Below are 25,531 nucleotides of genomic sequence, written 5' to 3'. Positions count from 1 at the left end.
AATTCTGCATATGTCCAATGAAATCTGAACATGTCCTGGAATTTTGGAGAGCGAAGTTGATTATATAAAAAACTAAACTTTTCACTCGAGGGTAGACTTGAACTAAGGACCTCTCATGCCGCAGCTGCTGACGCTAATCACGAGACCACGGCGCTCCTGAACTCATATTAACAATGATGTTCCTAAGTTGCGCATGGACTACTCAGTTTGTATATTTTGCTTATTTTTTTCATAGTTCCATACAACTTCTTCCTGTTTTCTCGATTGATCTGTGTTCAGTTTTTCAAGGCCTATCCACTGTGCTAACTTACAACTAAATCTGAGGGGGGTGCGATGGGGAGGTTTCCTTGTTAGTACTAAGGTGACTGGTTTGTAGACACCTTTGTACGAGTATTTCGACCGATAATTCATGACTTTTTCTGTATTAATTGTAAATATTAAGTACAAAGACTTGCTAATCAAGACTCCTGTTATAATTATTATTTAAGTTTGGCTAGATCCTTCCAGCTGTGGGAGCAACCTGGTGCCCTTCAGAGCTTTTGATTGGTTCCACCGATTTCCTGGTTTCCACAAAGGCAAAATTATTGTGCTTTCATTCTGAGTCTTTGCGCTTGCAAGGGATATAGGTGGGTCGCCGTTGAAACAATACATGATCACGAAATCAGATTTGAACATTACGAGGACTGCGCTCTGACGTGGTAAGCTTTGAACTCTGTCATATTACTCAATGGACTGAAAATGTTCCGTGGGTGCCACGGAGTACAACTCGCAGAGAAACACACTCCGTAAATACGTCAGTTAGCGGCGTGAATTTAAAACTGTGCAAACTCTGGGAATGCAGTTTCACGATACCAAGCTCGCGACAACAACTGAGACAATATGGAACCCGTATCATTCTCTGGGACGGATATACAAGATGAACCAGAGCCCCCACTACAAAACTTCAGATTTGTTTTGGGATACCTTCTGAGCATTTTGGTATAAGTCCACCGTTTCCAGCGGCTCGTTATAAAGTAATGATATAATTTGGTTGTCTTGTTTCTTGAAAACAGCTTCACATCAGTAAAGAAGCCTGTAATACGTAATAACCAGCACAACACGCAAAACAGGCTAATGCAATAATACTCGGACGGGACATTCTACTGTGGTGTGGCTGACATCGGTGCGGAAACAGCTGTTGTGTATCACTGTTGCCGTACGGTTATTGCCGAGGTAAAAAGAACACCATAGACAGAACCGAGGAATACTGAACGCAAACCCGAGGGCAACAAGTTAAAGAGGGCATCACTTTTTTCAACACTAGGTACCGTGGACGAGCGGGGCCGGAGAGACAGCGGGTAACGTCGTCATTCGAACTGTTGTGCCCTGTTGCCAGTCCAATACAAAGCTAAATGGGACGAGAAAACAAATTAAATGCAGTAACTATGTAACGAGTCAGAGACCGTTGGTCCTTGTACCAGGTTACGCAGAAGATATCCCTGAAAAACCTCTGAAAGTTTGTAGGTGGAGTTATGGTTTACCCTGCATAACTGATCTGGAGGCATTATTTTCACTGTAAAATTGTCAAACAGCAGCATCGCACGTCATCGTCGCCACAGTTTCTCAGAATCTTGCGATGAGATGAGGGGCAGGCAAAGATGAGACTTTTTTTTTACCAAACTAATAAATAGTATCAGGCTCTCAATTAGAAAAGCTGTGCATATAAACTGACAGTCTGTGCAGGGCGGATTCCTGACTCTAAAGGGATGCAAAAATGTTCTAAGAGCATGCGTCCAGAAATGCATCGATGCCACGGTAGATGGCGCTGATGAATAAAAGTTCCTCTGTCCACGTGGCCTGTGTTTCTTGTACTTTGCAGGCTGTCTGACTGACGCGGCTTACTGTTAAGTAGCAGAATGGTCCAGTATTCATGTCGGGAACAAGTGTCTGTGTACGACCAAGTAGATGGAAACGGTCAAGAGGCAGCAGGGCTATAGCAGGTAAGTACCCCCAGAGACACCAACCACACCACACAATATTTCAAACCCTTTCCGGGCGTTTGTGAGATGATGGGTCCTTTCAGACGGGCAAACGTGCAGGGAGTGAAGACCGTGCGTACATCGGGTCCGGAGGATCGGGTTCTATGCAATATGGAGACGAACACCAGTGCAAGTTCCAGACAGGTGGCCCGTCAAAACTTACAATTTTTCTACTATTCAGTAAAATAATAGTCGCACCTGCTCCCACAAAGTCAGTACATTGGCCATGTTTCGCAGATTCTAGTTTTTCAAATAATACGTAAATGAAATTGTGAGACGAACAAATTTCCAACCCATTATTGCACGGCGTGTGAACACAGCTCTCATAAATGTGCTTTCCTATGATTGGCCGAGAATCACAGCAGGCGCTGCATCCAAGTCGGGTGGCTAGTGTACACATGTTTGGGGCTCGTTTGTTTACAATGCTGCGCTACTTGTCTACGTTGGGCGTGTCAGTGTATTTCGAGAGACTAACTGCATTTCTGGGAGCATTCATATTTATCATCAACAACAAAGACACTACATACTGGTAGGAGCTACATTTGATGCCAGAGAATGATTACTTTCTTGATACTGTTCTTTTCATGCAGAGTTAAGGAACAGGAAGAGTACAGCTTTAACGATACTGCGTAGAACAGTAAATTTAATTGCATTCTTTTTCCTCAGTAACCCGCGCATAGGATTGTTCACTCTGTATAATATAATGAAATTACATCAGCAGTTTATTACATGACCATCTACAATATTGAAATTTAGGTCTACTATCAAATTCTAAAGGTGGAAGGGGTAAAATACAGGAAGCGAAAGGCTATTTACAATTTGTACAGAAACCAGATGGCAGTTATAAGAGTCGAGGGGCATGAAAGGGAAGCAGTGGTTGGGAAGGGAGTGAGACAGGGTTGTAGCCTCTCCCCGATGTTATTCAATCTGCATATTGAGCAAGCAATAAAGGAAACAAAAGAAAAATTCGGAGTAGGTATTAAAATCCAGGGAGAAGAAATAAAAACTTCCAGGTTCGCCGATGACATTGTAATTCTGTCAGAGACAGCAAAGGACTTGGAAGAGCAGTTGAATGGAATGGATGGTGTCTTGAAGGGAGGATATAAGATGAACATCAACAAAAGCAAAACAAGGATAATGGAATGTAGTCTAATTAAATCGGGTGATGCAGAGGGTATTAGATTAGGAAATGAGACACTTAAAGTAGTAAAGGAGTTTTGCTATTAGGGGAGCAAAATAACTGATGATGGTCGAAGTAGAGAGGATATAAAATGTAGACAGGCAATGGCAAGGAAAGCGTTTCTGAACAAGAGAAATTTGTTAACATCGAGTATAGATTAATTGTCAGGAAGTCGTTTCTGAAAGTATTTGTATGGAGTGTAGCCATGTATGGAAGTGAAACATGAACGATATATAGTTTGGGCAAGAAGAGAATAGAAGCTTTCGAAATGTGGTGCTACAGAAGAATGCTGAAGATTAGATGGGTGGATCACATAACTAATGAGGAGGTATTGAATAGGATTGGGGAGAAGAGAAGTTTGTGGCACAACTTGACTATAAGAAGGGATCGGTTGGTAGGACATGTCCTGAGGCATCAAGGGATCACAAATTTAGCATTGGAGGGCAGCGTGGAGGGTAAAAATCGTAGAGGAAGACCAAGAGATGAATACACTAACCAGATTTAGAAGGATGTAGGTTGCAGTAGGTACTGGGAGATGAAGGAGCTTGCACAGGATAGATTAGCATGGAGAGCTGCATCAAACCAGTCTCAGGACTGAAGGCCACAGCAACAACATCCCGCTGTGTTATTATAAGAGGCATCTGCTCTGGCGGTAGGACTCTGCTTGTAGCTTACCACTGCCCACTTTATTTGACTCTCGTATATTCTCACAGTTTTCCTTGGTAACTACTTCTCCTCTTTCCAAATATCAACGTGTCGACTGTAGGAATAGATACAAGGTTTTGTCTGTTATTCGGTCTCATGCCCAAATTCCTGGATACGTTAATTTAATGAGTATCAGAGCGGCTGGTACATCCCTTTCAGTCAGTAATCAAACCACACTCGTGTCTCTGAATCATAGTTTTACAATTTTGGCAATCACATTTACATGGGATGAAATTTGAGTGCTTTTCAGATATTTTTAATTAGTATTTTAGGTGTTGACTATATTTTATTGTAATTAGACCGCGAGAAATGAAATCGTGCCTATAGTCATGTACACACCCACGAGAGTTTTGAATTGCATTCGAGCAGACAAGCAACCATCATATGTGCAATCATTGCCCGACAGCCTTCTAAGTATTTATCCATGGGCCGTTGTCTCGAGAGGACTGCTTGCGAGGAACCACTTGGCTTGTCTCACTAGATTCGTTGATTTATATTCGCCAAGGGTGCTGCTAACCACGCTGCCGAGTACCGTATAAGCAACAGCATAATCGTCACGTTTCTGGTGATTAGAAGCTTATCGTGACTCTTCCACCCTCTTCACTACGAATATTGCGGATCTTTCACTCTTAATCCGTAGTTTCTTGGTCATTAAACTGAACATTCCGTGGGACAGGTCATGTAATTCGTCTTCAATTTCATTGAGGATAGCTATATTATCAAGGAATCTTATCGTTGTGTAATATAACGCTGAATTTCAATCCCATTCCTGTATCTTTATATTTAATTACCATTCTAGCTTCCACTATGTTAGATTGATGAGTAGGGGCGAATACATTACAGTCTCAAAGCCCTTCTAATCTGGGCACCTAGTTCTCGATCTTCCATTCTCATTCTTTCCTCTTGGTTCTTGGACGTTCTGTACATTTCCCTACATCTTACACACATTTTCCTGAGAATTTCGAATATTTTACCCTATTTCACATTGTCGACAGATTTTTTCTATGTCGATACATCGAATGAAGGAGTCTTGATTTTTCTGAAGTCTTGCTTGTGTTACCGCAACGCCACGACGGTCTTTTTCCCTACATCTTACACATATTGTCCTGGGAATTTCGAATACTTTACCCCATTTCATATTATCGAACGACAATTCTTGGTCGAAAGATCCAATGAAGGAATCTTGATTATCCTAAAGTCTTGCTTGTATTATCAATCGCAATGCCACGGCGGTCTCATTTACTTTCCCGAAAGCCAAACAGACCGTCGTCTAACAGATCCTAATTTTCTTTTCCATCTATCTGTAAATTATTCTTGTCTGTAAGTGAGAAGCACCAGTTCTTAAGCTCATTGTGTGATAGTTCTCGCACTTACAGGTAGGTGACACGACAATGGTATTTTTGTATTGTTATATATTGGAAGTGCTTGAAGTTCAGAACCAAGTCCATCACCCTATGCATGTCGGTGAAACTCTCAAAAACTCTCGTGAAAACCGATTTTCGGCCGTGTTTAATATACGGTTCGGTTCTCAGTAGAACCAAATCTTTAAATAAAGTTGCATGTTCTACGAACATTTTTATGAAGCATAAAATACATAAAGATGGAAAATGTTAATTTGTAATGTTTTAAATCAAAACAATCTTGATTAACAGTATTTTACAAAATATCAGTATTTAACAATTTGTGTTTGGATTAAAAAACTGGATTTTTGTGTGTGATATGTAATGAGAAATAAGAAGAGACGGATTTCGCTTAAACTAGGAAACGAAACCAGCCCCCCTCCCCCCCCCCCGGAATCCTCCCAAACACCACCATGCCTCACAGGCGAAGTACACACTCTACCACAGAATTGAAAGACGTACTTTATTTTAGCGTACTAAACAGGGTCGGAAAAACTTCAAAGTCGATTTTCTCCAGAAGTTTCGAGAGAGAAATTTTAAAAAAGCCGACTGCCCTGGTCTTCTTGTTGACTACCACTGCTATGTTCGGGATTGTGTGAATGATATTCTTCGGTAACTCCGACCCAAGTTTACAGTGCCTTAGATTCTACAAATCAACTTCAATATTCATCGGACTGCCACTTTTCCAAATGACTGCCTGCAGTCCGAAGGCAAAATAACTACACTGCTCAATACTGATCTCCACGCTGTTATCGAATCTCCGACAAGAACGTCTCATAAAAGCTACGGAACAAGTTTTCCTTTGGTCGCCGCTCTGTTCAACAATCTCATCGTTGAGCGCAGCTCCGACGTAAACGCAGTGTTAGACGGCGGCGTCCGGCGGCTGCAGAGGAGCGCGCCCTTGAGCTGGCCGCTGCTTCGCCTCGGTTGGCTCCGGCCTGCCCCAAGCCGCGCGCCGCCCATCCGCTATTCAGCTGGCGTGCTGGACACCGCGGCCCGCCGCCGGCATAGCAAGCGCTGCCTCTTCCGCCAACCCCGCATTCCTTTTCTGGACAGTGCCACCCACGTTCGAGGGAATTTCTTCCAGTGAACCTGTGTGTGCAGCGGTGATTAGTACACGGTAGCGTGTCACTAACAAGGGACACGTGGAATATGCGTGTAACTACACTACTGGCCATTAAAATTGCTACACCAAGAAGAAGTGCAGATGATAAACGGGTATTCATTGGACAAATATATTGTACTAGAACTGACATGTGATTACATTTTCACGCAATTTCGGTGCGTAGATCCTGAGAAATCAGTACCCAGAACAACCACTTCTGGCCGTAATAACGGCCTTGATACGCCTAGGCGTTGAGTCAAACAGAACTTGGATGCCGTGTACAGGTACAGCTGCCCATGTAGTTTCAACACGATAGCACAGTTCATTAAGAGTATTGACTGGCGTATTGTGACGTGCCAGTTGCTCGGCCACCATTGACCAGACGTTTTCAATTGGTGAGAGATCTGGAGAATGTGCTGGCCAGGGCAGCAGTCGAACATTATCTGTATCCAGAAAGAACCGAACAGGACCTGCAACATGCGGTCATGCATTATCCTGCTGAAATGTAGGGTTTCGCACGGATGGAATGAAGGGTTGAGCCACGGGTCGTAACACATCTGAAATGTGACGTCCACTGTTCAAAGTGCTGTCAATGCGAACAAGAGATGGCCGAGACGCGTAATCAATGGCACCCCACACCATCAACCCGGGTGATACGCCAGTATGGCGATGACGAATACACGCTTCCAATGTGCGTTCACCGCGATGTCGCCAAACACGGATGCGACCATCATGGTGCTGTAAACAGAACCTGGATTCATCCGATAAAATGTCGTTTAGCCATTCGTGCACCCAGGTTCGTCGTTGAGTACACCATCGCAGGCGCTGCTGTCTGTAATGCATCGTCAATGGTAACCGCAGCCATGGTCTCGTAGCTTATAGTCCATGCTGCTGCAAATGTCGTCGAACTGTTCGTGCAGATAGTTGTTGTCTTGCAAACGTCCCCATCTGCTGACTCAGGGATGGATACGTGGCTGCACGATCCGTTACTGCCATGCGGATAAGATGCCTGTCATCTCGACTGCTAGAGATACGAGGCCGTTGGGATCCAGCACGGCGTTCTGTATTACCCTCCTGAACCCACCGATTCCATATTCTGCTAACAGTCATTGGATCTCGACCAATGCGAGCAGCAATTTCGCGATACGATAAACCGCAATCGCGATACGCTACAATCCGACCTTTGTCAAACTCGGAAACGTGATGGTACGCATTTCTCCTGCTTACACGAGGCACCACAGCAACGTTTCATCAGGCATCGCCGGTCAACTGCTGTGTATGAGAAATCTGTTGGAAAATTTCTTCATGTCAGCACATTGTGGGTGCCGCCACCGGCGCCAACCTTGTTGAATGCTCTGAAAATCTAATCATTTGCATATCACAGCATCTTCTTCCTGTCGGTTAAATTTCGCGTCTGTCAATATTTCTGAGGGAATGTCCTTGGGGGAGACAGCCACGAGATGTTTGAAGCAGGCGAAATAATCCTCAGATTTCAGAAAGAACTTAATGATTCTAGTTCCAAAGAAAGCAAATAAGAATATTCCTGAACTATAATAACTGAACTGTAATAAGTCATCGTTGCAAAATATTGACACGAATTATTTACAAATGAACAACCCGACCTTGGGGGTGACTACTTTGGGTCCCAGAGGACTGTACGGACACGCGAGGCAATACTCACCTTACGACTTGCCTTAGAAGATAGGTTAAATCATTTGTAGATTTAACGAAAGCTTTTTAGTGTTGACTGGAATACACACTTTAAAATTCTATACGTAGGAGGGTTAAAATATAGACAACTTGTAGGTGGTGGTTAGTGTTTAACGTCCCGTCGACAACGAGGTCATTAGAGACGGAGCGCAAGCTCGGGGTAGGGAAGGATTGGGAAGGAAATCGGCCGTGCCCTTTCAAAGGAACCATCCCGGCATTTGCCTGAAACGATTTAGGGAAATCACGGAAAACCTAAATCAGGATGGCCGGAGACGGGATTGAACCGTCGTCCTCCCGAATGCGAGTCCAGTGTGCTAACCACTGCGCCACCTCGCTCGGTGACAACTTGTATAGGAGCTAAACGGCAGTTAACAGTAGAAGGGGTTGAAATGGCATGCAGTGGTTGAGAAGACAGTGAGACAGTGTTCTAGCCTACCCGGATGTTTTCACTCTGTGCAGTCAGCAAACAGTAAAAGAAATCACGGCGCATCAGGATGGATTGCCGTGAAAGGCAACAAAACGAGGCGCAGAATATCGTCGACACACCACTGTGCTGTGAGGGTGACACGAATGACAACCAAAGAGCTATGAAATGAAATGAAATGGTTGTCGCGCCATACGGCAGACGACAATCAGGCTCGTATCCCACTGCTGTTTGGGGCGTCTCGGACACGTCTTTGCTGGTCATCAGGGGTCAATTGGAAGCGGAGCTAATCACTGAAGACAATTCTACTTCAGACGGTGAGATTAAAGGCCGAAAATGTATCTGGAGCCGTCATGGGATGCGTAAGGATAGCAACCTGTATGTTGCCTGCCATGCGGCCCGACAATCAGGAGTAATGGTGGGGGGTGCCTTTTCATTTCATAGCAGGAACCCTTTGGTTATCATCTGTGTCACCCTTAAAGCACAGCGGTACGACGACGGTATTCTACCCCCAATCTTGTTGTCCTTCATGGCAAGCCATCGTGGGCTTACATTTCAGCAGTATAATGGCTGTCCACACATGGAGATTGTCTCTACTGCTTGTGTTCGTACTTGTGAAACTCTTCCTTGGCCACTAAGATCGCTTGATCTCTCCCCAACTGAGAGTGGCGCCGTCACAGCATGTCTTCAAGACGGGTGCTACACTTGACGTTCGTCAGAAGCAACGTGCTGTCATAGAATTCCTGTGCTGTGAAAGCGAGACACTGGGAAACATCCACAAGAGGTTCGAAAAGGTGTATGGAGATGCTGCTGTCGATCGCAGTACAGCTACTCGGCGGGCAAGCAGGTTACGTGATGAAAGCGGGCAAGGCAATATTGAAGATTGTCCTCGCAGCGACAGGCCTCGTACTGCACACATTCCAGACAATGTGCAGAGAGTTAACAAATTGGTAAGTGCTAACAGATGCATCACAGTGAACGAATTGACACGCTACGTTGGGATAGGGGAAGGAAGTGTTTGCAGAATACTGAAAGTGTTGGCGTTAAAAAAGATTTGCGCCAGGTGAGTTCCCAGGATGTTGACAATGGCTCGCAAAGAAACAAGAAAAACTGTATGCAGCGAACTTTTGGAACAGTACGAGAATGGTGGAGATGGATTTCTTGGAAGAACTGTGACAGGTGATGAAAAATGGCTCCATCATTTTTCACCAGAGACGAAGAGGCAATCAATGGAGTGGCATCATGCAAATTCACCCAAGAAAAAAAAAATTCGAAACCCCACCTTCTGCTGGAAAAGTTATGGCTATGGTGTTTTTCAATTCCGAAGGACTCTTGCTTGTGGGCATCACGCTATGTGGAACCACCATAAATTCTGATGGGTATGTGACGAAACTGAAGAAACTTCAAGCTCGACTGAGTCGTGTTCGACCACATCGGCAAAAGCAGGATGTTTTGCTGTTGCACGACAATGTACGGCCACATGTCAGTCAAAAAACCATGGAAGCGATCACAAAAGTCGGATGGACAACACTGAAACACCCGCCTTACAGTCCTGACCTGGCTCCATGTGACTATCATCTCCTTGGGAAACTGAAAGACTCTCTTCGTGGAACAAGGTTTGAAGACGATGACTCCCTTGTGCACGCAGTGGCTCCAACAGGTTGGTTCAGAATTTGACCGTGCGACTATACAGACGCTGGTTCCAAGATGGCGTAAGGCAGTTGAGAGGGATGGAAATTATGTGGAGAAGTGAAAATATTTTTCCTAAAGGATGTATCTACACACTGTAAAACTTTCCAACATGTAGAATAACCGATGGATTTAAAAAAAAAAAAAAAAAAAAAAAAAAAAACAAGTGTGCCTTTCTTTTGGATTGACCCTCCTATATCACGTCAACTGATTTCCGTCCCATTCGGATAAATCCTTTGCATTTCCTTAGAGTGTGGTAAAAAGTGGGTAAGTGATGCTGTACGATTGCAGACAGTGAACCAGACGACGGAGGACACGTGCAGAGCGCGAGTGTGTGTAAGGTAATCCCGCAGCTGCGGCCGCCACCCCCGCGCCCTTTGACGCGCCGGACACTGCGCGCCCTTGCCGCGCCGCCCTCGCCCGCCCGCTTTTATTAAGACCTCCGCCGGTCGTGAATTGTGTAATTGGGGCTATTTCGGCCCTGCACGTCGGCTGCCGCTGCGCCAGACCGCCCGTCTAAATACGGACGGCCCAGCGCTCGCCACACTGCAAGCAAGCTTCCCGGGTATTTCCGTCCCCGAGATGCGCGTTTCCGACAAAAGCGGCAACGTACTGTGCACGCTGAATGTCGAGGGCCAGAAGGCCACCAAGCCAGCTGCATCGGTGCCTAAAATACTCTACTGCTTCTACATCTACAGATATGGAGGATACACTCTATGACAAAATGAAAGACGCAACACGAAGGCATAATCCAGATGGGACTGAAATTAGTAGTTGTAAAGTACATGTACAGAAGACAAGCAAATTCTTACAGTTTCAGAAAAATAGGATGATCTGTTCAAGAGAAAGAGCTTCACAAATAGGGCAATTTCAGAAATGGCTCTGAGCACTATGGGATTTAACATCTGAGGTCATCAGTCCCCTAGAACTTAGAACCACTTAAACCTAACTAACCTAAGGACATCACACACACCCATGCCCGAGGCAGGATTCGAAGCTGCGACCGTAGCAGTCTCGCGGCTCCGGACTGAAGCGCCTAGAACCGCACGGCTGCCGCGGCCGGCTATTGGGCAAGTCAACAACAAGTTGTTGGTCCTGTGGCTCTTGTGCAAGCAGTTACTCGGCTTTGATTGGCAGAGATGTTGGATGACCTCCTGAAAGACGCCGCGCCAAATTCTATCCCATCGACGCTTTGGATCGTCGTAATCCCGATCTGGTTGGAGAGATCTGGCGACCTCGGTGGTCAAGGTAAGATTTGGCAAGCACGGAGACAAACAATGGAAACTGTCATCGTATTCGGAAGGGCATTGAACCGTGATTTATTTTCAAAGAATATTCTTAAGAATTTATTTTATTTACTAGCAATTCATCGAGATCATTAACATATTTAATCACACTATGTAAACATGGAAGTAGTTGCCAGGGAGTAACTGATGAAATCATAACCAAATTTCTTGTAACAAATGGGAGTTTTATTCACTTTAAAACAAACAGATTTAAAATTATTATCAGAAAGCATCCTCTAAATATCAAAGCTACACTTTATTCAGAGGCAGAAAGAAACAAGTTTTGACTGTATGAGCTTTCGGGCAGAGAACCTTGCCACTTCCTTTTGAAACGGTCGTAGTTTCGACCGCTCACAACAGCCTCTGAAAGACTACACTGGTGCAGATCTGCAACACACCAGATAACTTTAAACTAAGAGTTTTAACAATTTACACAAGCACACAAACTATGCACTCCCCCCCCCCCCCCGTAGGAGGGATGGAAATTGTACAAAACACTAACAATTAAAATATTAACCTTGCCACCGAAGGTGCAACTTGATTTTAACTTCTAAGAAAAGTCTTACGGTGAAAGGGTGGTAACTTTATATACTAAAATGATTATTTAAATAAAAGCCCATGAAATGCAACCATATATAAAATTCTACAAGGTTGGCCAAACAATAGTTAAGATGCTTTACAGTAAACAGATTCCGCCTCTCAAGATCATAGGCAAAAATATCAATGTTTCCAAAGATCAAAACATATTTCAGGTATTAGGCCGTTACACTCCAAGCAATAAATTCGTTAACACACCAAATCCGACAGCATTGACAGAGGCAGCTACTAACGAAGGGTAGATTGATAGGGAGATTATCGAACAACCCGAACTGCAGGTTGCTCTAACCCGCCCTTACTCCACAAGGGAAAAACGGACCACCCAATTTATAAACCACCACCTTCCCCCGGGTGGGCAGACGGAGAAGAATGGTGGGACGACCACAAAGCAAAACGAGTAGAATTTAACAAGAGTAAATCAAACAACATATCACCAATCACTTAACTTCTAATAAACTGCGATTTCTCGGGAAGACCTGGCGCAGCAGCACCCCCCCCCCCCCCCTCCAAATCGCTCTCCCGAACAATCCGCTGCCAGTCGCTTCAACAGACGCAGGAAGGCGCGCCGATCTCCCGTCTCACGGTGTCGCAGCTCGCACCGGCCAGACTGACGTCGTGGGTTGACTCCTGTTGGCCCACTGGACTCACGTGGCGACCTCACATGCGCCGACGCTCAAGACGGACAAGTCATCTTGTGTCTCAGTGCGCGACCGACCAACCGATCGATCCAACCGCCAATGACCATTGCCTGAGCAAACTCGAGCAGACTGGTGGCCTAACGCGCAGACTCAGATGCAGGAACTAAGCCCCGACTGGGCGACCACTCGCTGATTTCTCTTACTGGCGGAGTGGAAAGACTCTCAGTTTGCTGGCTTTGAAGGTTGATCCGAACGACAGACATACTAGCACTCCGAACGACAGACACTAACTACCTAACAAATGCGGACGATAGACTGACTCAGACTGACCCAGTGGCAAGCTCATAGCGCCCCTTAAATGCACGTGAACAGGCAACCTTTCCCCTTTCCCACCAGAGGGAGACACCAAAGCTGCGATTGCCACAGCGGCGCCACCGCCAGAAACGGAGGGCGACTGCTTCACTCAACGCGCTGCGTCAACGTAGGCATTGTGTTGCAAGGGTGCCGCGTATTACAACCAAAAGCGGTCCTATCATGAAATGGCAGCCCAGGCCATCACTCCTGGTTGTGGGGCCGTTTAGCGGGTGGCAGTCACGTTGGAATCCTACAGCTCTCTCCAGACACGTCTTTATCGTGCATCGGAGTCTGGAATCTCATTAACTGGAGTAAAACTGTCTTCAGTGATGAGTCCCGTTTTGAAAGAAGCCTATGCTCGGGACTGGGACCATCTGAGGCGCCGTTGGACATAGTTTGGCATAATATCCTCCAGAAGGGCATCCAAGTCGGGCATCCAACAGCAAGCCGAATAATTGCTTCCATAAGGACCAGAAGTGGACCAACGCGTTACAGACTTGCTCAATCTGCGAAACTCTTTCTCCTGAATAAATTATCTGACATTGTAACATTTGTTTGTCTGCATGTGTACATCACATCTACCGGTTTACGTCCCATTCAAATAATTCCTTCATGACAAGTCTTTTTTTTTTTTTTTTTTTTCTAGGAGTGTATTTGATTAGCAGTGGTTCACAACTTTGATGTACATCAGGAATTTCCTCGTTACTAACAACTTCAGCCGCTGAATTAAGCAACTTTATTCACTACCCTTTTTAGTCCATATGACCATCTCTCAGTTCAGCATTCTTAGATGTCCACCCGCGTTACATTCATAGTTCTCCACGATATTTCGGTAAACAAACTTTCTGCCGTCTTCACATGTTTCCTGATGACTGCTTCTGTCCGGGTCGGCGTCCTGTATACATAGGACGATACCCTCTCCATCACTCCACTTGTGGCAAGCTGGAACACATTGTGTGCAGAAAGCCTACACACAAAGATCTGTGCGTTCGCATCCATTAGTCACCACAACTCTAAACGTAAAAATACTTAACGCACACTTGTTAATAGGGCGCGATTCATGTGTGACGACGACAGCCTTCAAACTGAACTTAAATTCAAGAAATGGCTCTGAGCACTATGAGACTTAACTTCTGATGTCATCAGTCCCCTAGAACTTTGAACTACTTAAACCTAACTAACCTGAGGACATCACACATACCGTAGCGGTCGCGCTGTTCCAGACTGTAGCGCCTAGAACCGCTCTGCTACTCCGGCCGGCTGAACTTAAGTACTTGCAGACAATATTTGGAAGGAATACGTACAACAGCAATCAAATAAAGCGTGCATTTAGACAGCTTGTACCTAGACAAGGCCAACGGCCTTGCCGCAGTGGTAACACCGGTTCCCGTCAGATCACCGAAGTTAAGCGCTGTCGGGCTGGGCTAGCACTTAGATGGGTGACCATCCGGTCTGCCGAACGCTGTTGACAAGCGGGGTGCACTCAGCCCGTGCGAGGCAAAGTGAGGAGCTACTTGATTGAGAAGTAGCAGCCCCGGTCTCGGAAACTGACATACGGCCGGGAGAGCGGTGTGCTGACCGCATGCCCCGCCATGTCCGCATCCAGTGACGCCTGTGGGCTGTGGATGACACGGCGGCCGGTCGGTACCTTTGGGCTTTCATGGCCTTTTCGGGAGGAAGTTTAGCACCTAGACAACAGCAGGAAGGAAAAGAGCAGCACAACCACTGGCATGCATCCCGTTTTTTGTCAGTATCTCCAGAAAAGTCAATCAAATTTGTATTGCGCTCACCTCCGTAAGACCTTGACACTACTAACCTCCGTGGAGGATAATCTAGGTCTTCACAAACCATTAATGTACCAACTTACCTGTAAATGCGATAAGACATACTTAAGGACATTTAATTTAATTTCGTTTATTGCGCATTTAAAACCTGCTGCTTATTTTAAAAAGCAGGTCATATATTTTAAAATTTCACGTGTTACAGTACATTGTTCCATATTTCCACATTTTGAGCAATAAAGTAATGAGTTAATAGTGGTATAAAATAAAAATAGTTGAGAAAAAGAAAACAGTAACAATCCGTTTGTTTAAGAAGAAGCTAATACGTAATAGGAGAAGGTGTCCCACGTTCCACTACTGGCTGTTCCAGGTTGGAGGGTATCGGAATAACTTCGAGCCAGTCCCAGATGGTACAGCAATTTGCTTAGATATAAGTACAAATTGTACTGAACTATGTTATTTACAATTTTTCATAATATATAACAAATTAATATACACTTATCACATCACTTTTACCGTTATAGTGCAGTTTATAGTAATGCATTGTGGAAAATGATCTGCTATGGAACATTTAAAGCTTAGATGGTAGTATGACAGTAGTATGACATTCTTGAATGATTACTGGCAATGACATGGCTTTTCCTGTGGAAGGGAAGTCTTGGAAGTACGTCGAGCCCCGCTTCCCCAGGAAGTCTTAGCTCAGTGTATTTCTCTAATGCAAGCCGTTATTTAATTACACTTAGAAGCTATTTACGTGTTGCTTATCTATAGTTGCAATCCTTATACATTTTCTAACGTTGTCTAATGTTCTATATATACTTTTATTCTTCATTGCTCTATTATTTACTTTTGCTTGTTCTATGTATACATGTTATCTCGCTCTGCGTTTGTTGAGGAACCCAAAGCAGTGGCTGTGTTACTGTCGGAAACGTTCCATATGTTGTGTTGTCTTGTAGGGTGGTTTCCTATTCTCCGTCTAATGTAAGGTCATTCCTGTGTGGAGTCTTATCCTTTGTTGTATGTCATTGTCATGCTGTTGTGGTCGTATGTGTCTACAAATGTCACAGTGTAATGTGATGTGTTCCGCTGTGTCGATTTCTCCACATGCGCATATGTCTGTGTCACGTAGTCCAACACGGTGGAGATGTTCTGGGTACGGTCCATGCCTGTAAGAAAGTGGACCATACCACGTGTCGGATCTATGTATTTCATCCTCGTTCGTCCTCGAATGTTCCGGAAAGATGTGTGTACTCTGCGGCCTTTGTCTGTTGTATCCCATTCGGTCTGCCAGGTGTCATTCCGCCATTCATGAAGGTGTTTCTTGTCAGTAATTTGTTGGCCCGTAATTTTCTATACTTTACCCTGTCGTCTCTTTTTCATCCAGTATGCTGCATATCTGAAACCTACGGCAGCGTCTATTGGGTATACATTCTAGACGACGCATAATAGCTCTATAGATGTTTTCCAAAACGCTCCCAACGTTCTACAAAAGATGCTTCTCTGTCCGCGTCGTACGATGGTTTTGTGTGATGTGAGGCAGAGACGATGGGCGCATGTGCTGGCTGCGAAGCTCAGAATTGACTCAAACGAGGCGATATGGTAGGTTCGTACCATCTGTAGTGGTAGTCTAAACTGTGCGCTGTTGAGTATGGCTAGTTTCGTCGCTTTGTCAGTCGCGAGTTTGGCGTGGTCTTTGAATGAAAGTTTCCCCTCAACATTTACTCCAGGATATCTTGTCATAAGTTTTCGTTTAACGGTGATGTAGTCAAGTCTCATTGTTAGGTTTCCCTGTAATGCTCTCTTTATCAGTAGGTAAACAGTTTTGTTTGTTGCTATTTGATGTTTGTTGTTGTTGCACCGGCTATTGACTTTTTTCAGCATCTGTGTTGCCTTTAGTTCAAGGTTTGCTCTTGAGTTGGCCGGTGTTAATTGCCATTACGTTGTCTGCATACGCAATTACTGCTGTCATCCTGTTGTTCTTATGAAGAGTGTTTAAAAGAGGTTCTAAAGCGGTATCCCAGAATATGAGACCGCACATAGATCTCTTTGGGCAGCCTTTCGTAATTCGTTTGACGATCCTGTGATGGTCTACGCGTCATGCTACAACTCTATTGTTGCAGTAGTCTAGGAGACTAATATAACGATGCGGGTATCTGCATTTCCCTACATCTTGCAATTAGTGCAGGTCACCAGAGGTTACCAAAGGCACTGGCTATATCAGTTAGGGTCGCAACTACATATCTGTCTTGTGTCGTTCGTATTGTTTGCACTGCGTTGTTAATGGCGCCATCTACAGATTTCCGTGGTCTGAACCCAAATTGGTGGGGGCTAAGGTCGAAGATCTGTCTGTGCGACTTAAGTCTGTCGCACAGCAGTCTTTCCTGAACATTAGCCAACACGTTTGTTGAGCAAATTGGTCTGTATGTCTTCGTATCTTCGGTCCTCTGTCCTCAGTCTTCTTGCTGATTTCTGCATCTGCAGATTTCAATGTTGCGGGTATCTTGTGTCGTTGTAAGACGTCATTCAGTAATTCAGTCAGGAATGGTGTGATCTGCGGTGCTGTATTCCTGATAGTTTCTGGGTGCATTGCATCGGAGCTTCGGGCTGTTTTTGGTTTGAGCTTGTTAACTGCCAGGGCAACCTCCTCCAGAGCGAAGAGAAAGACTACTTGGTCTGTAGCTTAAATATTTTCTATTGGTCGGTGGAGACTGATACGTTGTTGTTGGTCCTGAGGTGGATCATCGTCAGGGAAAAGCTTTTGCAGAAGGTATTTTGCAGAACTTCTCCAGCCTCCCGTAGTGGAGCCGTCTGGACGTTTCAGTGTGTTCAGTACAAGTGGTGTTTTGATTTTGTCAGTCGGCAGTTTGTACGGTTGTCCCCACAAATTTTTTTTCTAACCGAATCCGAAAAGTTTCTCGATTATCCTGTCTTGTTTTGTTAAGTTCGCGCTTTGAGGACACTGTACGCTTGGTATAAGAGAGGTCCCGTGAATAAGGACGCCAGACTGAATTACACCAGACCGTAACACCACAACATCAGCCGTGATCTACCATGGTATAAAACTTACCGTGCTATAGATTACAAACAAACTTAGGCACTCAGCCGATCTTCCTCCTTCTGGGATTGCGTGATTAAAGAGGGCAGGCTCCAATACGGTCTAATTAACGAAGAACGGTCTAAAACTGAGTCAGGCGTGGAACCATGCACTGAGCGGAGAAGCAGCAAAGCTCTCCCGTGCGGTGAAGTCTGCACCCTGAGGTGACAGCGCAGGGACTGAGGACCACAAATGGTTGGATTGGATTGTTTGGGTGAGGAGACCAGACAGCAAGGTCATCGGTCTCATCGAATTAGGGAACGACGTGGAAGGAGGCCGGCCGGGCCCTTTCAAAGGATCCATCCCGGCATTTGCCTGAAGCTATTTAGGGAAATCACGGAAAACCTAAATCAGGATGGCTGGACGCGGGATTGAACCGTCGTCCTCCCGAATTCGAGTCCAGTGTGCTAGCCACTGCGCCACCTCGCTGGGTCCAAAAATGGTTCAAATGGCTCTAAGCACTATGGGACTTAACATCTGAGGTCATCAGTCCCCTAGAACTTGGAACTACGTAAACCTAACTAACCTAAGGACATCACACACATCCATACCCGAGGCAGGGTTCGAACCTGCGACCGTAGCAGCAACGCGGTTCCGGGCCTAAGCGCATGGAACCGCTCGGTCACAGCGGCCGGATGAGGACCACAGAACGCATCCTAAAATCTTACTCGCACCACCGCCACCACAAATAAAGGCAGCGCCTACACAGACTGCGACAGGCGCAGAGTGATGGAGGACGTAACAGCCAACGTTTATAGCAGAGAGGAGCAGAAAACGGGTCATCAGGATCCACCTGAAAATATCAACAAGTCTGTTTTCCGAAATGTCGTGGAAAACTTATGGGAGCTTGGGGGACGTCCGATAATTCTCCAAATCAGAAATATGCCGGGGAAACAACAAGCCATATTAGATTATTCAGGTAAAAAAATCTGAATTACATGTGTATGCTTCTGAGCTTCAGTAGATTGCATCATTGGGAAAAACTTTTGTTTGTTCTGTCTGTGACAGAGAGAGAGAGAGAGAGAGAGAGAGAGAGAGAGAGAGAGAGAGAGTGTGTGTTTTGAATTTATGAGTGCTCAACAGCTTTTTTTATTAATTATTCCCCTGACAGGCAGCAGGGTTTAGGCACTCAGCGGCCTGCCTATAGACCAGTCATCTGCTCCATATGAAAAGAGGTAGGTCTATCACAATTAAAATTCCTGATTCGCTTCTAAAATATCTTTCTCCGCTTATAGATGCTCATTCTTAAGGTATTCTTGTTGCAAATAACTGTAGCAATTCACTGCGCTAGGTAGTATGCGGCACAACTACTAACTAGACTCCGCTAGCTCAGTGAAATCATATCGTTAAGGGCTGAACCATGGACCTTGCCGTTGGTGGGGAGGCTTGCGTGCCTCAGCGATACAGATAGCCGTACCGTAGGTGCAACCACAACGGAGGTGTATCTGTTGAGAGGCCAGACAAACGTGTGGTTCCTGAAGAGGGGCAGCAGCCTTTTCAGTAGTTGCAAGGGCAACAGTCTGGATGATTGACTGATCTGGCCTTGTAACAATAACCAAAACGGCCTTGCTGTGCTGGTACTGCGAACGGCTTAAAGCAAGGGGAAACTACGGCCGTAATTTTTCCCGAGGGCATGCAGCTTTACTGTATGATTAAATGATGATGGCGTCCTCTTGGGTAAAATATTCCGGAGGTAAAATAGTCCCCCATTCGGATCTCCGGGCGGGGACTACTCAAGAGGATGTCGTTATCAGGAGAAAGAAAACTGGCCTTCTACGGATCGGAGCGTGGAATGTCAGATCCCTTAATCGGGCAGGTAGGTTAGAAAATTTAAAAAGGGAAATGGATAGGTTAAAGTTAGATATAGTGGGAATTAGTGAAGTTCGGTGGCAGGAGGAACAAGACTTCTGGTCAGGTGACTACAGGGTTATAAACACAAAGTCAAATAGGGGTAATGCAGGAGTAGGTTTAATAATGAATAGGAAAATAGGAATGCGGGTAAGCTACTACAAACAGCATAGTGAACGCATTATTGTGGCCAAGATAGATACAAAGCCCACACCTACTACAGCAGTAAAAGTTTATATGCCAACTAGCTCTGCAGATGACGAAGAAATTGAAGAAATGTATGATGAGATAAAAGAAATTATTCAGATAGTGAAGGGTGACAAAAATTTAATAGTCATGGGTGACTGGAATTCGAGTGTAGGAAAAGGGAGAGAAGGAAACGTAGTAGGTGAATATGGATTGGGGCTAAGAAATGAAAGAGGAAGCCGTCTGGTAGAAATTTCCACAGAGCACAACTTAATCATAGCTAACACTTGGTTTAAGAATCATGATAGAAGGTTGTATACATGGAAGATCCCTGGAGATACTAAAAGGTATCAGATAGATTATGTAATGGTAAGACAGAGATTTAGGAACCAGGTTTTAAATTGTAAGGCATTTCCAGGGGCAGATGTGGACTCTGACCACAATCTATTGGTTATGACCTGTAGATTAAAACTGAAGAAACTGCAAAAAGGTGGTAAATTGAGGAAATGAGACCTGGATAAATTCACTAAACCAGAGGTTGTACAGAGTTTCAGGGAGAGCATAAGGGAACAATTGACAGGAATGGGGGAAAGAAACACAGTAGAAGAAGAATGGGTATCTTTGAGGGATGAAGTAGTGAAGGCAGCAGAGGATCAAGTAGGTAAAAAGACGAGGGCTAGTACAAATCCTTGGGTAACAGAAGAAATATTGAATTTAATTGATGAAAGGAGAAAATATAAAAATGCAGTAAATGAAGCAGGCAAAAAGGAATACAAACGTCTCAAAAATGAGATCGACAGGAAGTGCAAAATGGCTAAGCAGGGATGGCTGTAGGACAAATGTAAGGATGTAGAGGCTTATCTTACTAGGGGTAAGATAGATACTGCCTACAGGAAAATTAAAGAGACCTTTGGAGATAAGAGAACCACTTGTATGAACATCAAGAGCTCAGATGGAAACACAGTTCTAAGCAAAGAAGGGAAAGCAGAAAGGTGGAAGGAGTATATAGAGGGTCTATACAAGGGCGATGCACTTGAGGACAATATTATGGAAATGGAAGAGGATGCAGATGAAGATGAAATGGGAGACACGATACTGCGTGAAGAGTTTGACAGAGCACTGAAAGACCTGAGTCGAAACAAGGCCCCCGGAGTAGACAACATTCTATTAGAACTACTCACGGCCTTGGGAGAGCCAGTCCTGACAAAACTCTACCATCTGGTGAGCAAGATGTATGAAACAGGCGAAATACCCTCAGACTTCAAGAAGAATATAATAATTTCAATCCCAAAGAAAGCAGGTGTTGACAGATGTGAAAATTACCGAACAATCAGTTTAATAAGCCACAGCTGCAAAATACTGACACGAATTCTTTACAGACGAATGGAAAAACTAGTAGAAGCCGACCTCGGGGAATATCAGTTTGGATTCCGTAGAAATACTGGAACACGTGAGGCAATACTGATCTTACGACTTATCTTAGAAGAAAGATTAAGGAAAGGCAAACCTACGTTACTAGCATTTGTAGACTTAGAGAAAGCATTTACTGCATTTTTATATTTTCTCCTTTCATCAATTAAATTCAATATTTCTTCTGTTACCCAAGGATTTGTACTAGCCCTCGTCTTTGTTGACTAGAATACTCTCTTTCAAATTCTAAAGGTGGCAGGGGTAAAATACAGGAAGCGAAAGGCTATTTACAATTTGTACAGAAACCGGATGGCAGTTATAAGAGTCGAGGGACACGAAAGGGAAGCAGTGGTTGGAAAGGGAGTAAGACAGGGCTGTAGCCTCTCCCCGATGTTATTCAATCTGTATATTGAGCAAGCAGTAAAGGAAACAAAAGAAAAATTCGGAGTAGGTATTAAAATCCATGGAGAAGTAATCAAAACTTTGAGGTTCGCCGATGACATTGTAATTCTGTCAGAGACAGCAAAGGACTTGGAAGAGCAGTTGAACGGAATGGATGGTGTCTTGAAGGGAGGATATAAGATGAACATCAACAAAAGCAAAACGAGGACAATGGAATGTAGTCGAATTCAGTCGGGTGATGTTGAGGGTATTAGATTAGGAAATGAAACACTTAAAGTAGTAAAGGAGTTTTGCTATTTGGGGAGCAAAATAAGTGATGATGGTCGAAGTAGAGAGGATATAAAATGTAGACTGGCAATGGCAAGGAAAGCGTTCCAGAAGAAGAGAAATTTGTTAACATCGACTACAGATTTAAGTGTCAGGAAGTCATTTCTGAAAGTATTTGTATGGAGTGTAGCCATGTATGGAAGTGAAACATGGACGGTAAATAGTTTGGACACGAAGAGAACAGAAGCTTTCGAAATGTGGTGCTACAGAAGAATGCTGAAGATTAGATGGGTAGATTACATAACTAATGAGGAAGTATTGAATAGGATTGGGGAGAAGAGAAGTTTGTGGCACAACTTGACCAGAAGAAGGGATCGGTTGGTAGGACATGTTCTGAGGCATCAAGGGATCACCAATTTAGTATTGGAGGGCAGCGTGGAGGTAAAAATTGTAGGGGGAGACCAAGAGATGAATACACTAAGCAGATTAAGAAGGATGTAGGTCGCAGTAGGTACTGGGAGATGAAGAAGCTTGCACAGGATAGAGTAGCATGGAGAGCTGCATCAAACCAGTCTCAGGACTGAAGACCACAACAACAACAACAACAAGGGCTGGCGAATGCTAAAGGATACCTGGTGTCGATAGGAAGCATCAGAGAACATTTCTCCCCTAACAAAAGTTGTTCCCCACGTCGTGTTGTATCACTCCTAGACGTCTGATGCAAAGACTTTGAATCAGCCAACGAAGCTGAATTAATCTAATCTGAAGATGGTAATGGCCGAGCGGTTCTAGGCGCTACAGTCTGGAACCGCGCGACCGCTACGGTCGCAGGTTCGAATCCTGCCTCGGGCATGGTTGTGTGTGATGTCCTTAGGTTAGTTACGTTTAAGTAGTTCTAAGTTCTAGGGGACTGATGACCTCAGAAGTTAAGTCCCATAGTGCTCAGAGCCATTTGAACCATTTTTGAAGGTGGCAATCAAGCGGCATTTTTACTATACTTCTTTGTGTCCAGATCTGTCAGATTTTTGTCCCAGTACTAGGTTAAGTCAAAAGCTTCAAACTTGCTTCGCCAGAGGGCATCTAGCGAATAATATGCAGGACAATATCAGCAAATTAGATGACGTTCCATGTTTTGCCTTTCTCGACTGTCGCACTTAATGACAGTACGAAGTAAAACACGGCAAAAGAAATGGATCGAAGTCTTGTAGAAAATGCGTATGCCACACAGAAGCAAAATTGCATGGAATCTGATAGAAAGCTCAATGGGAACCCAAAAGAAAGCAAATAACTGCAAGAGTAACACTTATCAAATTGTACAACTACTACTATGGAATGATAAGGCCATCAAAAAATGTGAGAAAAGTAAGTTACAGCGTGATATCCACTCAGAAATCCTCTTTTTTCATAATAAGGCAGGTAAATGAGGGTATAAACTCTATGAAAAACGGAAAGACGGCTAGTTTTTATGTTGTGTGTTTGTGTAACTAGTAAAGCATTTCAGTCCAAATGCCAAAAGCTGGGCGTAAATCCTATTTAACTACTGGCGAGATACCTTTAAAATCCCTAAACTATTGAAGAAGTCCGAAGGTAATAACATTAATAAAAACAGGAAAAGAGTCTGACTCACCAAGCAACCATCGGCCCATATTCCTTTTGTTCCACCTCTTCAAAATCTATGAAAGACTGATCCTTAAACGAACCAATAGCATAATTGATTCAAAGTTAACTCCGCAGCCAGTTGGTCTCAGGCCAGGTAAATTTTGTACTGGCCAGATATTGGCACTCACAGAGCATATAGAGGAGGGATATGAAAATAAATTAGTAGCGAGCTTGGCTTGGTCAATCTAAGTGCCGCCAGCGATACAGTAAACTGCCGGAAACCATTACTCAAAATCAGCTATCAACTAACAAAAGTTATAGAATCCTTGTTGCAGAACCGACAGTTCTACGTCACTCTGGAAGCGGAAATGACTCGCTGAAGGAAGCAGAAAAGCGGCCTTGTTCAAGGAAGTGTTCTAACTCCAATCCTGTTCACTGTATACACGAGAGATCGGCCAGTACCTAACGATACGTGTACGAGACAGTTTCTTTATGCTGACGGTTTGGGTATCACAGATCAGGGAAGTACCTTTGAGGAAGCAGATGTAAAGTTCGAGAATACCTTAGGAGCTATGTGAACATATTATGATGACAACGTCCGCTGAAATGGAAGTTTACAATTTTCACATGCACGCACGCACACGCACGCACACACACACACACACACACACACACACACACATGCACGCACGCACACGCACGCACACACACACACACACACACACACACACACACACACACACACACACACACACAGCAAATAGAAAGCCGTACGTTAACTGGAATCAGTCTACCCTTGAGCACACAAACCAGCGGACATACTTCGGAGTGACGACTGACGGATCCTTCACAAACACACACCACTGCGCAAAAAACCCGAAATAAGGTAGATGTAAGGAACAATGTCGTTAGAAAGCTAACTGGGAGTAAATGGGGCGCCAGCCTACTGTGCTTAGATCAAACGCTTTGGCACTTTGCTTCTCCGCAGCTGACTACGCGTGTTCTGTCTAGTCGAGAACGGCGCATGCAAAGATGATCTGTAAACTAGCCGCACGATGCATGAAGCCACTCCACTGGAAAAGCTGTACCATGTTTTGGGTTTCAGCAGTCCCAAGTCTCGTAGGATAGCTCATGAACACACCGCGAACAGTTCAAAAAGATATCTGATGAGCGTCATCCACGATACTGTAGCCTTTATGGATTGAAGGACTAAAATCAAGAAATTTGTTCCTCAATTATACTTTGGACAAACCCCCTATCACCTACTCTATTTCAGAAAGTCCAGCAAGTGGTGCTGAATTAAACTACATGTCACGAAATATGCTAAACCGTATCAGAACTAGCGTAGCCCCTGTAAAAATGAATCTGATAAAATAAAGCACTGAAAGTGGTAATTTGAACATTGCAATTTTTAAGCCATCTCGAACGTAATACATACTACACAAACATCTAATTTCTCATGGGTGTTCTTAGACTGCACTGCATACAATGGTATTTGCGCTGTTCTACAGATCTTCTTAAATAACGAACAGAACACATTTTATCTCTTCAGAATCGCTTGCACCTGCTTGGGCGTTCTATAACCGCAAATTCCGCGCCATTTTAAGAAAACGTAAAGAATGTACTTTTCTTTGTCCTGTTTCGACAGAATGGCTTTCACCTCGATCGATGGATACAAATTTTCTGCCTGCCTGGACGGTGACGAAATAGCGAGGGGCGCGGCGCGGGGCGCTGGTGAAATAATTAATCACTGGGAAGCTAACGAGGCTCGGCAGATAAGACGTGGCGCGGTTTGCGGACGGTTCCCGCGCCACCTGGAACCGGAATCAGATAAGGCC

The 25,531-nt window shown here is 44.5% G+C and overlaps 1 pseudogene; it reads left to right on the top strand.

Annotated features, from left to right (window-relative positions):
* Positions 1–14,459: 14,459 nt before the first annotated feature.
* On the top strand, positions 14,460–14,577 carry LOC126095916 (5S ribosomal RNA; annotated as a pseudogene).
* Positions 14,578–25,531: the final 10,954 nt, after the last annotated feature.

This window comes from Schistocerca cancellata, chromosome 8 (genome assembly GCF_023864275.1).
Source record: "Schistocerca cancellata isolate TAMUIC-IGC-003103 chromosome 8, iqSchCanc2.1, whole genome shotgun sequence".
NCBI lineage: Eukaryota > Metazoa > Arthropoda > Insecta > Orthoptera > Acrididae > Schistocerca > Schistocerca cancellata.
Note: the sequence above shows the minus strand (reverse complement) of the source record. Positions and strands in the feature narration are given on the sequence as shown.